The 16038-nt window shown below is 44.7% G+C and overlaps 1 protein-coding gene across 2 annotated transcripts in view; it reads right to left on the bottom strand.

Moving 5' to 3' along the window:
* Window positions 1–16038, bottom strand: part of ARID1B (AT rich interactive domain 1B (SWI1-like)) — a 533326-nt gene that overhangs the window by 335450 nt on the left and 181838 nt on the right. The window lies entirely within an intron of this gene.

Here is a 16038-nt window from a genome sequence, read left to right as displayed (position 1 = left end):
TTTATCATCAACTGACTTTTAATATGCTTTCTCAGTAACCCACGAAACAACAGAAGTAGTTATGAAGCTCAGTTTCCTAGGCTTTCTGTTGGTATGCTTCTTAAGCACTGTCTGTATACAGGGATCTGTATAGGGTTTCCAAGGAGCACCTGGTGAGCCTGAACTGCCGACCTTGTGGTTCAAATCGAGCTTGCAGTCCAGCGCATTAACCCACAGCGCCACACCAGGACTCTATTAAAAATACATACGTGCCAAGGGCTCCATATGCCCACATGGTACCATGTTCAGAGAACAATAAAGAATAAAAGCCAGTGGTGAACAAACACCCCAAACATATGCTGAGGGGCAGGACACTGATCATTAACAGGGTATTCTGACATCTTGTGGAACACTTTTCCTGGAAATATTCTGTGTTTTCACAATTATGCTAAAATAATATTACATGATTCCAATGCTACACTGCACTGAGCATTCTGTCTCCTGGCAAGTTACCTGCTCAATGCAGCTAGCTCACTGGTTCCCTGCAAATGCTCTGCTATGCTACCCTAAGCAGCAGCACAGAATGTGGAACGCATATTACATAGGCTAACTGGCATGGAAAGTTGAAGGACCAGTTTCTGATTGTAGAGAAGAAAATAAAAAAGAGAGTAGAAAATACCACACACTAGAAAAGACAATTTCTTGCCTTAGTCCCTTGTTCAAATGAGTGTGGGGATGACACAAACGTTATATGCAAGTTCTCCTCCTTCTTGTAAGTCCCTAAACAGCTTACTTGCAAAACGAATGTGGAGTAGTTGGAACCCTATAAAAAGCTTCTGCTGCCCCACCCCTTTCTAACACAGAACACACTGCAAAGGCTTCTGCTGCTGACGCAGGGAAACTTCGGACCAGGAGGTGGTGCTGCCAAGCACAAGGGCCTCACAACTAGCTCGAGTCAGCCCAGCGAGCCTGGGCTGGAGGGAGAAGGGAAGCCACAAGCCCAGAAGCCCTTTTTCCTTTAAATGAGAGCTCACCCTGAGAGGAAACACCTCAGAGCCACACTGAGTGCCCAGTACAGATTCTGCTGACAGACTGGCATCCCGGCTTACAGGATTTTCTAGGCAACAAAAAGAAGGGGAGGAGCCAAGGGGCCTTGAATGGGGTGCACCCAGTGGAGCAGTCAGTCAGCCTGAGGGGGCACAAAAGCTGAGGCTGGGCGATCTGACCACAGGCCCCCTGCCCCTGAATTTCCTCAGATTAACTGTAAGGACTCCAGGGCAAGGAGGGCACCAGGCCTCCATTCAGAGGCCTTCACTGTGGAACAAAACTCCCACAGAGGTGCCGGGCAGCTCCACAATGGGTAAACAGTTGAGCAGGCCGCCCCCCAGACGCACGGGTGTGCAGACTTCCTGGGAAGGGGGCAGGCAGGACACTTTTTGGGGGGAAAGTTTCTGTAGGGCCCAATGACTAGCAAGGCCTAGGCTTATTAGCCTTTTAAATTTGTTTCTATTTTCTCTGTTTTGAAAGTACTGAAGACCATTACAACCACAGTGAATACACATTTCAATTTTGCTGTGTCCCCTCTAGAATACACCAACACCAGGCTAACAGACTGAATGCCATTGAAGAATTTACTGTGACTTCACATTTCACTTCCTTTTCAAAGTTCAAAACAATTAGATTCCGCCCAAATCGCAAATCCTATTCCTAAACCTCGAGAGGCTTTCAACTACATTACAATAATGATCCCAATATTTGGATTTAACAGCCAAACAAAATTTAGTGAGAATCTCTGACCATGAACTTGTTCTGCTTCATTTTAAGTAGTCGGAACATCAGGGCGGATTTAACTGGGAGACCATATGGAAAATGCCACAATTCCAACCTACAACATCGTCTCTATACAGCTTGCAGCGGGACTATAAAGTCTGTGTTGAGCTACTCCAATAAAGACATAAAGTTACATCCCATAACCATCGTGAGCCTTTTCACCGTCAGAGCCACATGTGCAATAGTGACCAGGAAGCACAGTTTTACATTTTACAACAGCACTACCTCCTCTGGTTATAAAGAAAGTATAATCCATGAGTTACTACTATGTAAGGAGTCCTGTGGTGGTGCTGCGGATCAAGGCGTTGGGCTGCAAAGTCAGTTTGAACTGTAAGGTCAGAGGTTCAAGCTCATCAGTCACTCCTTGGAAACCCTATACAAGGTCGCTATACGTCAGAACCGACTTGCCGGCACTTAACAAAAACAGCTATGATGTCAAGGAGCTCTGGTAGTGTAGTGGTTACGAGTCCAGCTGCTAACCTCAAGGTCAGCAGTTCAAAACTACCAGCTGCTCCATGGGAGAAAGATGAGGCTTTCTGCTCCCGTAAAGATTTACAGCCTCAGAAACCCTGTGCAGGGTCACTGTAGGCTAGAACTGACCGACTCCACAGGACACTACCACTACTGTGTAAATGAGTACGCATCAGCAACAGGTGTAGTTTTTGGAGACACTTACATAAAATTGTGTTCTTTTAAAAGAAACAAGCCGGAGAGAATGTGGTTTACCCTTTCAGAATTCTTTATCAGTACTATTTCTCTTCATCTCACCCACAAATGTTGTACCCTGACAAGAGAATGTGGTTTGCCCTGTCAGAAGGCCTCATCTTTATCAGTATTATTTCTCTTCATCTCACCCACAAATGTTGTGCCACAACCTTGCTTGATGTTATGAGTCAAAGGTGAGAGAGTCACGAAGTAACACAAGTGGGGCAGTGCCTGGAGATGTTCGTTTGAAAAGTTTGCACTGAGATATTCCTTAAACAAATACAGCAGATGCTCACAGAATGGCTCCTAACTACTACTCCCTTTGCTGGGCACTGCCACATGCCACAGTGTGAAATATGACCAAGAAGACAGTACCAGTGTCCCATTTACATTTTCAGAACGGCTAAGATCACAACGATCAGAAGGATCTTAGTAAAAAGACCAAGAGTACAAATGCTTGTTTGCCTTTATTACAACATGAGTTAAATAATGGCAGCAGATAATTAAAACATTAAGGACTTCTGAAAACATGCTACAAAGTGAAAACATTCCCATGGTATAAATTCAAAGATGAAAAGAGATAAACAAAGAAAAAGCTGAGATGGTCTCCCTCCCTGGGTCCCTTCACAAGGTTACTACTGCTAACAGTGTGTAAGTTCTTTATCTTTTAAACTTACCTGGAAAACAGTTTCGGTAAATTGTTTCTATGTTTGGTTTGGTTTGTCTCTTACCACTATTATACCTTAGAGTCCATCCTGTGTCTGCACTTAAGTACCTACCTGAGTCTTCTTGGTGTGGCTACGAAGTTCATTACTTGGCTGTGCGTTCACTTTTTACCCAGTTCCCTCCTGCTAGACTGAGATTGTTCCTAATCTCCTGCTACGGATACAGCATTATAGTTACCATCCCTGACCACCTATGTGGATGTGAAATATTTCTGTAGCATCAAGCACCACAAGTGGAATTTCGGTCACCAAAGCCCGGTACATGTAAACTTGTGATTGTTGTTAAGTGCCGTGGAGTCGGTTCCAACTCACAGTGACCCTGCACAGGGTTTCCGAGGCTGAAAATCTTTACGAAGCAGAAAGCCTCATCTTTCTCCCGCGGAACAGCTGGTAGTTTCGAACTGCCAACCTTGAGATTAGCAGCCCAATTTGTAACCACTGTTGTGACTGTTGTTGTTAAGTGTTGTCGAGTCGATTCCGACCCATAGTGACCCTGTATAGGGTTTCTAAGAGCAGCTGGTGAGCTTGAACTGCCTACCTTGCAGTTCAAACGGCTTTGCAATGTGGCGCATTAACCCACAGTGCCACACCAGGACTCCACTGTTATGACAGAAAACAAAGTGTTCTGAGTAAGGCAGTATCGATTTACATACACTCTCAGCCAGACATTTGTAACAGAACAAGCTTCACGAAAAGATGTGTATGCTAGCTAACACCACAGTACCACTGACCACACGAAAAAGCAGAAAATCTAGAGTGAGGGAGGACTGGATAGACAGCAACAAGAATACAAATAAATAAATAATGCAAAAGCACATGGAATATAAATTGAAGGAAGACGGAAGCACAGACGAGGAAGAACACCACCGTGCCTGACAGAGTAAAAGGCGGTGGGCCCAAGGAGGGGCTTGGTGAGAGGCAGCAGTCCAGAAGCGACCAAAACATGATGTCTTCTTAAAACAGAATCCCCCTACCAGAGAGCTCACATCTGAGTTACAGGGACCACGTGGCTGCTAGATCCAGAACTTGTGATGATCCCCATGCTATTTACGAAGCTGTTTCCAACACCCGTGTAAAGTAAGAAATGCCAGGGAGACAGTGAGGCTGCCTGAGCATGATTACTGCAATGTGCCGAAGGCAGGCAATGAGGATTTGAGGCATTTGATAAATCCTGCCATATACGCCATTGAAAAAGTCATCACTGAGAACCCTATAGGGATCGCCACTGGTTGTCACCATTTCTAACTAAGGATGGGAACGTGAAGATGGTCTTGGCACATGAGGCATGGTAGTGGGAGGGAAGAAGGCGGGGTTCGTCCCCACAGAGAAGCCAAGCTGGACAAGTGACCTATGTGCTGACTTGACTCTCTATTCATGTTTGTAACGAAATCAATGGAAACCATCCATCCCCAAAGGAAAGCAGTACCTATTTATCCACCGAATGTCCACTAGAAAATGGCATGGTCATCACTCACTCGGCATCTCGGGGAAGTCCTGGTGGGAAGAGGCACACAGTGTGTGCCGTTACCCTGACCACAGCCCTGAGAAATAGTTCCTACTATTACCAGGAGGCTGCAGAACTGGTGTTCAAGCACTGTCACTGCACTCGGGACACATCTCCATTTCTTACGTGACTGCGCTTAGAGAAAACTAGGAGCTTCAAGTTAATGCAATCGTGACCTTTGTGCTCTAGACTTCCCTATGCTGCTGCTGTTGTTGTGAAATGCCATCAAGTCGGTGCTGACCCACAGCTATCCTGTAGAGGGCTTCCGAGAAGCAGCTGGTGGGCTGGAACCACCAACCTTGCGGTTAGCAGTCTAATGCTTACTCTTTCATGTGGTCTCCTCCAATTCCCTTTTTAAAAAGTATCCATCTTAAGTATTTTAAATGTCGATGCTTCCAAAACACCCAATTCTATTATCATGGATAATTTTATTGTTGTTTTTTTGTTTGTTAAGTGCCGCCATCGAGTTGATTCTGACCCATAGTGACCCTGTGTAGGGTTTCCAAGGAGCAGCTGGTGAGCTTGCCCACCGACCTTGCAGTTCAAATGACTTTGCAGTCTGACGCATTAGCCCACAGTGCCACACCAGGATAAATAAGAAAAATTACAACACAGTCCATTCTAGAAATCAGAATACAAGGCAAGTCTCTCCCTAGTACTCCTTGTCACTAAGTAGTGGTAGATATTGCAAGTCCACAGGCTGATGCCAAGCCAGCTTGGGTTATGTCCTGGGAAGATTCCTCCACTGGCTCCTCTCTGCCTACCTTCCCTACAGAGCTACGGTCCCTCAGACCTTTACCCTCCTACACACACATGCCTCACAACCACACACCATAGACATGCACACACATCACAGACACCACATACTCCACACCCCTCATACCCAGACACTACAGACATGTACACACACATACACACACATATCACACGCTCATAGCACACATCACAGACACGTGCACACCACACGGTGCTGACTTCCAGATGTACTTCACGGCCTTGTGTTCTACATTATAACATCTCTGCCTATAGGTCCTAGGGACCCCTCCCTCATAGTGTCAGGAAATAAGACTCCCGCTGCCCCTTACACTTGCTTCTCAAGTTGTCACCTCACAAACCTCAGGACACTTCTCACAGCCACTGGACAAGACACATTTTTCTTCCACACTCTGTCAGAACTGACCCCTCACCAAATCCACTTACTGTCATTGCCAGCGCTTCCCCTTTACCTTACTGCTAGCGTCTTCATTTGTACCACTTTCCACCACCGTCAATGAGGTACAGACTTCCAAAAACACAGTGGTCAAGTGCTCTGAGAGTCTAGAGAATGAAGTCCGCAGTCTAAGCGCTCTTACAACCCTCCCTGGCTACCAGCCTCGCCTCTCTCTGGCCTGTCCCAGCACTCACTCTGAACCCTGGGACTCAGCATCGCTCCATTCCTGTGTTCCACCTAGGCCACCCAAGCACTGCCTCCCAGTGTCCCTGTCAGGAATGGGTCCCTTCCTTCTTCTGAATCTGTACAATAGGGAGAGGGCTCTGGGTTCCAGCTTGCTAGACATGAACTCCACAATTCCATCAAGCCAAGATGCTGCTGACTCTTCTAACGGCAGCCTTTATATACACTCCTCTTGAAGAATTCAGGATGCTCTATTTTAACTCTTGGTTTGTGTATCTCCCAAACTGGACTCGCAGTTGCTCTAAGGGAGAGACCTTGCCCTGTTTACTTGCAGATCCTTGGCACACAACAGGTTCTCAATAAAGGCGGCCAATGGCTGACAATGCCACCTAAGAGCTTACACTTAGAACTAGACACAGCAACACAAAAATAGATGTATGAGGACAAATACATAACACTGAACAAAACTTGGGCTCACGGCCAAGAAAATTTATCATGTTAACAGCTCCACTGCCTAGTAGCAATGTGCTACAAGATATATTTTACTGTTTGTTACTGGAAGTCTTAAGGCAAAAAAAAAAAATTACTACTGAAGAACATAGTAAAAAAATCTACTAGCAATGAAGAGGGAGGTGTGCCATGAACACTGCAGGATAATGCGCTGGACCACAAGGTCAGTCTGAACTGCAAGGCTGGTGGTTCAAATCCACAAGCCGCTCTTCAGAACCCCTCTACAGGCCCGCTATGGTTTGGAACCAATTCAATGACGCGAACACCAACAAGAGCCAACAGAAAGAATCTGTGGTTTCAACACCGAGAGGGGAGGCTGTACTAGCAGTCTGTACTCATGATAAAGCATACCCCAGTAGGGAAAAGTCTGGCCAAAAAGCAAAATTACAAAACAAAACAAAAACTGGTAATCTGACAAACCTGCAGATCAAATGACCACTTTACAGGAAGTAAAAAGGCTCTAGGAACATACAAGTGGTCACTGACTTATGAACGACACATCTGAGTTACGATGAACTGCACTTAAGACCTTCTGTAATATGCACTATACACAATGTTGCAGCATGTAATCTGCTGATGTCATCATTTTAGATGTTCAAAGACTGGCTTTATATGGATCCTGATAATAAAAAGACAATCATAATGATTTATTTTTTCTTTTTCTTTTTAAAGAATTATCTGACTTATGACAGAATCATCAGAACGAAGCTCTATTGTAAGTAGTTTTAATACTACCTGGATTAAAACATAGTGACCAAACATAAACACTGTTTCAACAGCGTCTCTTAGAGTTTCAAAAGCTATAATATACATCTTTCCGGGAGCAGCCAGCCTCTTTTTGAAGAAATCAGTAAATCCCAGATTGTGGAAATCACCAATGAAAAGAAAGACCTGGTTTCTTCAATAAATAAATTGCAAAGGAAGAGAGGTAGAGGAGATAGAAGACCATCTTAAAGACTGCAAGAGATAATTGTTGTTGTTAAGTGCCTTCAAGTTGGTTCTGACTCATAGGGACCCTGTATAGGGTTTCTGAGGCATTAAATCTTAGTGGGAGAAGAAAGCCTCATCTTTCTCCCATGGAGTGACTGGTGGACTCGAACTGTGGACCTGGTGGTTGCTGTTCACCGTTTATCGTAGGGAGCCACCTCCCTCAAAGGATTAAACAACTGTAATGTGTAGACTTTATCTGAATCCTGATTCAAACCATCTTACAATATAAATCAAACAAAAACATGCAATCCATTCTGAGATGATTGGAAATTTAAAGGCTGGATATATGATATGATAATATGAAAAATATTACATGTAACTATAACTGAATTTTGTTTATGTTTCTTTTTAAAAGCCCTTGGTCTTTCAGAGATACATACTGGAATATTTAAAGATGAAGTGATACAATGTCTGGGATTTTAGTCAAAGTACTACTAGGGGTGAGGGAGTGAGGAAGTACAGGAAGTGGGGGTACAGAGGAAACTAGTCTGGCCACGTCATTGTTGAAAAATGAGCAACATAGAATGGGTTTCTGTCTCCTTTTGATCAAGTTTGAAATTTTCAATTAACATGAAAATGGAATGAATGGTATGAGAGACAACTTGAGAAATCCAAATGTGGTGCTGAGGATGAGGTGCAGACCCCAGAGTTCCTCGGCAATTAAGACCTCCACTCACTGCTGCCTCATGGGTCCTTTTCCAAACTCATCTCTCAATCACACTGTCTTGATCCCAGCTCGAGTTGTCCTCTTTGCCCAAGTTTGAAACACGTCATCTTCATCTCTGTCCAAATTCTCACTTCCATGTTTCACAGATTTCAAGATGCCTTTTCTGTCTACAGAACCCTCTGACGACCATGAACTAACTTTTCCAGCAGACAAGCCCTGCCTCAAATGCCGCCTTCACCCTTGATTAGCGGTATGACAAATTTTCCTGAGCTCACTGTTCTACTCCAGAAGGCCTCTGAATGACTTGGTTTGTGAAGGTGAAGAACACCACACGCCCACCCCCCACCCCCCCACCCTCACGCTGGTGCATCACAGGCCCATGGTGCTCAGTGAATAGGACATTGGTAGTAAGGTCTGTGCCGATCAGTACAATTGTAATTGCCACTGTGTTGCCTAGTACAATATTACTTGTACTAGGCAATGTTGAATAACAATGCCAAATCTGTGAGACACAGACTCATTAAAGGACTTTATTTACGCTGAGCAAAATTAGTCACAAAAGGACAAATATTGTAGGAGACGACTCTTGTCAAGGAAAGGTTTTCTTCTGATTGGAATACCTAAAATGGGGATACAACATGCCCAGCGAAGGAGGCTTCCTGTGGAGCCTCTGCATTACACAAGACCATAGGTGGAATCCTGAACAGCATCCAGAATCTTCTGAGGGGAAATGTGCACTTGAAAGGACAAGCAGACCAGCCTGGAGTAACCAGAAGAACAAAAGATACTTCCTGAAAGAAAGACTGACAGGAAAAATACAAAACAGTATAGGCAGGCCGACTGATTACTACAAGAACAAACAAGTGGCTTGCCCAGGAGACATCAAGACAAGTGGTCGAGTCCCCCTCAAGGCAAACTCTCTTCTAAGACTAAAGCTCAACGGGAATGCATGCTCTGATTGGTGACCACATTCATCACCAATAAGGGGAAGTGAGGGAAAAACAGCAATGAAGCTGCGAGCTAAGTCCTACAACATTCAACAGGCTCCTGTGAACCCGGGTGGAAACCTGGTTGGCCAGCAGTGTGCCAAGTCCAGGGGACTCTTGGACCCAGAGTCAGCGACATAGCCACAGAGGACTAGAGTGGAGAGTGAAGCATCCAGCTGATAAACCGAGAGGGCCTATGCATAAGAACACCCACACTTGCAGATAATACCCACGTGACCTGGCTTCAATGGCTGGATGATCAGCTCAAACAGAAAAAGAAAGAAGAGGGGAAAAAAGAATAATCTGATACAATTTGATGAACTTGACATACACCTATGGGTGCAGTAGCTCAAATGAGGAAACAAATCTTCACAGCAGGGATCATTCCCACCCCCTCTCCACACAGAGAGGACAGGGATGGGCAACTTGGACATTGGCTCCCAAGAATGGAAGGGGCTACAGAGGCAAGAAGTTACTGGCTTATAAGCTTTCAAGAGGGAACCTAGATGCAGAGGGCATGGAGCAAGGTTAAAATCTCCACTGAGTAGTATCCATTCTGCCTAGTCAGGGCTGATGAAAGGAGATGATGAAAGGTCTTTTGCAATACAACATCGAATAATTATTATCAGGACTGAATGTAAGGACTGGAAATGTAAAGGTAGATGGTTTTGGGGCAAAGGGAAGGGAGTGATTAACCTTGCAGTCTTTGAGGTCCCTGGGACCATCAAAGGAGAAGAGCGGAGAACAAAACCCTACCCAGAGAAGCAGTGATGCCAGGGATGGAGGCAGAGACGATGACGTGGAGAGATGGAGCGGCTGGGGACTTTGGACCCAGAGAGAGAGAGGGGTGGTATGCGGATGACTGGGGGGTAGGCTTGCGGGGTATACCTTCTGGTTGATGGATGATGCATGGAAGGGATTATAATCATGTCAAGGAAACAATATACAATGAGATCAATGTGAAGCCGATGTCCTCCCATGTAAACTATCACATAATTCACAATAAAGCATTAAAAGAAAGAAAGAAAGAAAAGGTGTTCTTGCTAAAAGAAATTACTCACTGGTTGTTAAGTGTCTTTGAGTTGATTCTGACACATACGACCCTGAATAGGGTTCCCAAGGAGCAGCTGGTAGGTTTGAACAGATGGATCTTGTAGTTAGCAGCCTAGTGTTTATCCTATAGTGCTACACCAGAACTTAGCCTATGCCTCCCTGCACCCCTATGCTGGTGTACATATGTGTGTGTTTGTTCGTGTGCCCCCCTCACCCCCGTCTATCTGTCCTGGTGTGGAGCTGCAAGATAAAGTACTGGACCACAAGGTCGGTTTTAACCACAAAGTTGGTGGTTCAGCTCACCAGGCTGTTTCTTGGAAACCCTGTACAGGGTTGCTATAGGTCAGAACCGATGCGACAGCACTTAAGAACAACATATATCGATACATCTATATACATGCATATGTATATATATATATGTTGAGTACCTGCTTGAGAATCAGGTTTTCTTCTGGGAGGTTAATGAGGTCACATGGACCAGGGCGGACACTAAAGCTCATGGCTTCAGAGTGGTGTCTTACTGAAAGGAGACAGCAGACAGACATGGAGACACAGATGCAGGGAAGGCAGGAGTCATGGGAAAAGTTAAAGATCTACAAGCAGCCAAGAACTCAGGGACAGCTAGGGCTACCAACAAGGAGGGGTGCCTTAATTTGTGCTATGGACTTCTAGCCTCCAAACCATGAAGCAATAAAGCTCTGTTCTTTGAAGTCAGCACCTGCAGTGTTTTTGTTAGAGTAGCACTAGGTAAGGAAGGCAATGCTGTCCACGATCTATTTAGGACAATGATAAATGACTTCAATTCTCCCAAGACCACAGCTACTCTTCCCTTGCACCTTCCTTTAGCCCTGTTCCCAAATCTTTAATCTTAAACATCACAGAACCAACCTCAAACCCCACAGGCTGACTCTAAGAATTAAGGTCATTATAACCTCTGTTGTTAAGTGCTATTGAGTCAGTTCCGACTCATATAGAAGCCTTGTATAGGGCTTTCAAGGAGTGGATCATGGGTTTGAACTGCTGACCGTCCAGTGCTTATCCTACAGTGCCACAAGCAGCGCTCTGTATATACTGATGAGGCTAGACTCGAAACATTGCTTGTTTCCTACCAATACAAAGTGTTAATTATTTACAGAGATTTTGAAACCATTCTAGAAAAAGGACTGGCTTATAAGAGCTAATCTATAGTATTTCCTTACTGCTGCATTTCAGTAACATGGGCAGGTTTCAACAACAAAACGCCTCCTCACCCTCACACCACTTGGCAGCAGCCAGGTCCACAGGAGCAATGGCCCTGAGGGGGTTCTAGAGTACAGAGACGAACACCCCAAGAACAGTGCCTGCTCTCCTCTCAGCCAGTTCAGAACTACTCCAGGAGGCAGCTCCTTTGGCTCTGAAGACTCCAGAAAGCTTTTCATCTTGTTTTCCTTCTACCTGACAGTGAGTTCCCCCTAAACTAACAGTGGGCGCCCCCCCGACACACATGCACACAGCGAGCAGGGAAGCCACTTGGCTGCTTAAAATATATCTCTTAAAATATGGACGAGAGATTAGGAAGATAAAGTTAAAAGCTATGGACTAAAGTAATTAAGATTTTTAAATAGATTTGAATGAAGTCACCAAGCTGAACGAACCACCATATATATATGTTCAGCTATCTTTGTTTTGCAAGGGAAAAAGTGGTATAGGTAATAAAAAAAAAAATTTTAAACCACAAACTGATTATACAACATAAAAGAATCTCACTTCCCTTGATTATAGAAATAATTATTTTCCCTTTTCTATAAACCCAAGACAGAGATCTGCCTCCTAAACATTGTATTTATGATTAAGTGAGATAGTACCTTTCAGTAATTAGCATTATGCTAGCCCAACTCAAGTGCTTAATAAATGCTAGCCATTGTTACTTATTCTAACTAAAAACACACTAAGAATGAGAATCTAAACTGTAATTGAACTACAGGACTCAGTTCTGTAATGATGATGATGAAGATCAAGACGGGAGGTCATAACGAGGGCAGCAGCTAACAATTATAGAGTCTTCACCTTACTTATCGTTAAGTGCTTTATTCATTTAATAAAATTTTTGAACAGCACATAAACATCCTCATGAAATAAAAACGATTTTACACATGAAGAAGCTGAGGCACAGAGGTTGCATAACCAGCAAGTGGTGGAGCTGGGCTGTGACAACAGCCCCTCACTCCAGAACGGTAAGCCCCCACTGGACAAGGAGTAATGTCTGGAACCTACTGGTATAATGCAGTAGGATAAGCAAGGGATTGCTAACCACACGGGCGGCTGTTCAAACCCTCCAGCTGCTACTCTGAAACCCTATACTAGATATCCATAGCCACTATGAGTCAAAATTGACTTGCTGGCACTTAACAACAACAGCAATCCCAGAGGTGAAAAATCCTAGGATAAGCACTGGACTACCAACCACATGTCAGTAGTTCAAACCTACCAGCCACTCCTCAGAAACCCTAAACCTTGTGGGCATTTAACAACAACAACCCCAGAGTTGATGCATCTCTACCTGGGGGCTAGGAGCCCAGGGTATGAATTTTAACATACTCTCCAAATTTGCTTGTAAAGTTTGAGAACTGTTGGCTAAAGAGAGTGGAATATGTTCATTAAGGTATGACATTAAGAAATTAGTACAACGTGGGACCTATGATATTAAGCCACGAACCAGTTAACTAGGAATCCTGTTGTGGTACTATAGGATCAGCACTGGAATGTGAACCACAAGGTCAGCAGCTGAAACCCAATAGGCACTCCTTGGAAACCCTGTACAGGGGCGCTATGAATTGGAACTGATTTGGTGACACTGAACAGTAACAACAACCTAGTATGTCCTGGTGTGGCACTGTGGGCTGATGCGCCAGACTACAAAGTCAATTGAACTGCAAGGATGGCGGTTCAAGCTCACCAACTGTTCCTTGAAACCCTATACAGGGTTGCTATGGGTTGGAATCAACTCAATGGCACACTTAACAGTAACTACAAGGGGGCTTCAAAAGACTTATGGAAAATGAAATGAAAAGATAATGGCATTTTTCTATGAACTTTTTGAAGCCTCATCATACAATGTATAATTTTGCTGCATCATTAACAAGGTGCTTTATGGTGGTAAAACAGGTAGACATGAGTCTAACCGAGCCCTGAATTCTCCTGCTAAGGCTCATGATGGTCCTGTTTCTCAGCTGGATTATAGCAGCAGCACTTTAACTGGCAGCTCACAATGCTCCGAGAACTGACTCCTACCACCAAACCCAGTCCCTTCTCCTCCCCGGACCATGAAGCTAGTCATTCCAGGGAGACATGCTAGAGAATTGGAAGACACAAGGCAGGCTAATGATGCAGGAGACATGGACTGATCTCCAGCTTGCCTGGGCCATAATGCTCAGTAGTTTTGGTGGTGATCCTATGGAGAGTTTCCGAGGCTGTACGTGTTTACAGGAACAGAGAGCTTCTTTCTCCTGTGGATTGGCTAGTAAATTGGAACTGCAGTCCTTGTGGTTAGCAGCCCAACGCATAACCCACCACACCACCAAGGATACAGCACGCTTGATCCCATCAGGACCCTGATGCCATGTGAGGGAGTTTCTCAGACATGTGGCCCACACCACCTTTCATCCTCCAAGAGGTAAAGGGACAGAAAAGTGAGCAGAGAAGGGGGACTTACTGTCATCAAGAGAGAGGAGCCAGGAGTGGGGTGCGTCCTTTAGACCTGGGGTCCCTGTACTGTGAAGTTCCTGTTGTCGTCATTGTCACTGTTTCAGTTCCCACTCACAGAGACCCTTAGAGGGTTTCCAAGGAGTGGCTGGTTGAGTTTGAACTGCCAAGTGCATTTCAAATCAACCCTGTAGTCAAGAGCTTATCCTACAGCACCACAGTGAAGCTCCCACACACAGAGAAAGATTGATGGCAGGACACACTGGGAAGTCCAAGTGGGGCTGGCCCACAGATGCTGAAAGGAGACAAGGACCTTGTCCCTGAGCTGATGTGCTGAATTCAGACTTCCAACCTCCCTAAACTGTGAGAAAGCACATTTCTACTGGTTTAAGCCACACACTGGTGGTATTTCTGTCATAGCAGCACCAGAAAAACTTAGAAGTCATCTACGCTTCTTACACAGCTGGGACTAGAACGTATATGTAGGGCCTGAGTTCTTAATGGAGAGTGGCAGGGCTTGGCAAACTTCCCTGGAATTACAGTGCAACTTGGTGAATATTGCATATACTTTTCTGGAAGAGTTACCTGTCACCAAATTCTCAGGGATTCCAAAAGGTTCAGGGGTAAACATTAACAGAGGTAAAACCAGCAGTGGGATTCACCAGGCCTGAGAAAGTAATAATTTCATGCAAATTTTAAAAAATCAGATTTGCAACAACATAACCTCTTCTGACATCGTAATATTTTCTAAAATAACTAAATCAAGGAAAGCAGGACTAAAAAAAAATTCCAAATACAGACAGTGTTCCAATTACATAAGCAATACAAACTCAGGTTGGCTAGGTAACTCCAGAAGCTATCTGTTCAGGACACCTTGTGGACTTTAATTAGCAGACCTGCGTGAAGAGCCCCAGTAGCTTCACAGCCCCTGCTGACAAGGAACTGATGAAGTCCACATGCTGTATAAACAGGTTCCCATTTGTGTTTGGCCAGAGAGAATGAAGGGAGGGCCCAGGAAGAGCCTGCCACCAGCCTGTCTTGCTAACTCATTCCTCCAGTGGCTAAGGGTATCACTGAAATGTTGTCTCATTTCTCCATGAAATGCTTATTGACTGAAACCTAAAAAAAGTAAGGAAAAAAGAAAAAAGCTACGGAAAATGTAACCGAAACATAACGAAAAGATAATTAACACTGACCAGCTTTAGGGGTTTGTTGCTCGTTTGCACTGTATTAATTACTGTTGTTGTCGTTAAGTGCCATCAATTTGGATCCCACTCATGGATACCCTGTAAAGGGTTTCCAGGGAGTAGCTGGTGAGTTTCAGCAGACAACCTTGAAGTTAGCAGTCCAGTGTTTAGCCTCTACAGCACCGCACACCAGGACTGCATTGTATTAATAATGATTTTTTATTTTTTTTTCCAAGTTTTATTGTGAATTCTGTGATAGTTTTACATGGGAGAACATTAGGTTAACATTCATCGTATCGTGTATCGTTTCCTCGCCATGGTGATAATCCTCCTCCATGCATCATCAACCAAACAAAGGGCAAGGCTGCCTCCCCCTCCAGCCCCCCTGGTCTTCAGCACACAGCCCCTCTCCCTCTCTGGGTGGGTCTAAAGTCCCCAGCTGCTCCATCTCTCCTCATTATCATCTCTGCCTCCATCTCTGGTGTCACTGCTTCTCTGGGTAGGGTCCTGATCTCTGCTCTTCTCCCTTGATGGTCCCAGGGATCTCCACTCCTAGACTGCAAAGGCAATCACTCCCATTCTTGCTATAAAACATCTACCTTTACATTTCCAACCCTCACAATCAGTCCTGATAACAATTATTCACTATTGTATCACAAGAGACCCATCCTCATTTCCTTTCATCAGCCCCGCCCAGACAGATAGGATACTACTCAGTGGAGCTTATACATTCCTCCACGCCATCTGGATCTAGGTTCCGTCTTAAAAGCTTGTAAGCCAGTCACTTCTTGCCTTTGTAGCCCCCCACCACCCCCACTTTGGGTAGCC

This window comes from Chrysochloris asiatica, unplaced genomic scaffold, assembly GCF_000296735.1.
Source record: "Chrysochloris asiatica unplaced genomic scaffold, ChrAsi1.0 scaffold00117, whole genome shotgun sequence".
Taxonomy (NCBI): domain Eukaryota; kingdom Metazoa; phylum Chordata; class Mammalia; order Afrosoricida; family Chrysochloridae; genus Chrysochloris; species Chrysochloris asiatica.
Note: the sequence above shows the minus strand (reverse complement) of the source record. Positions and strands in the feature narration are given on the sequence as shown.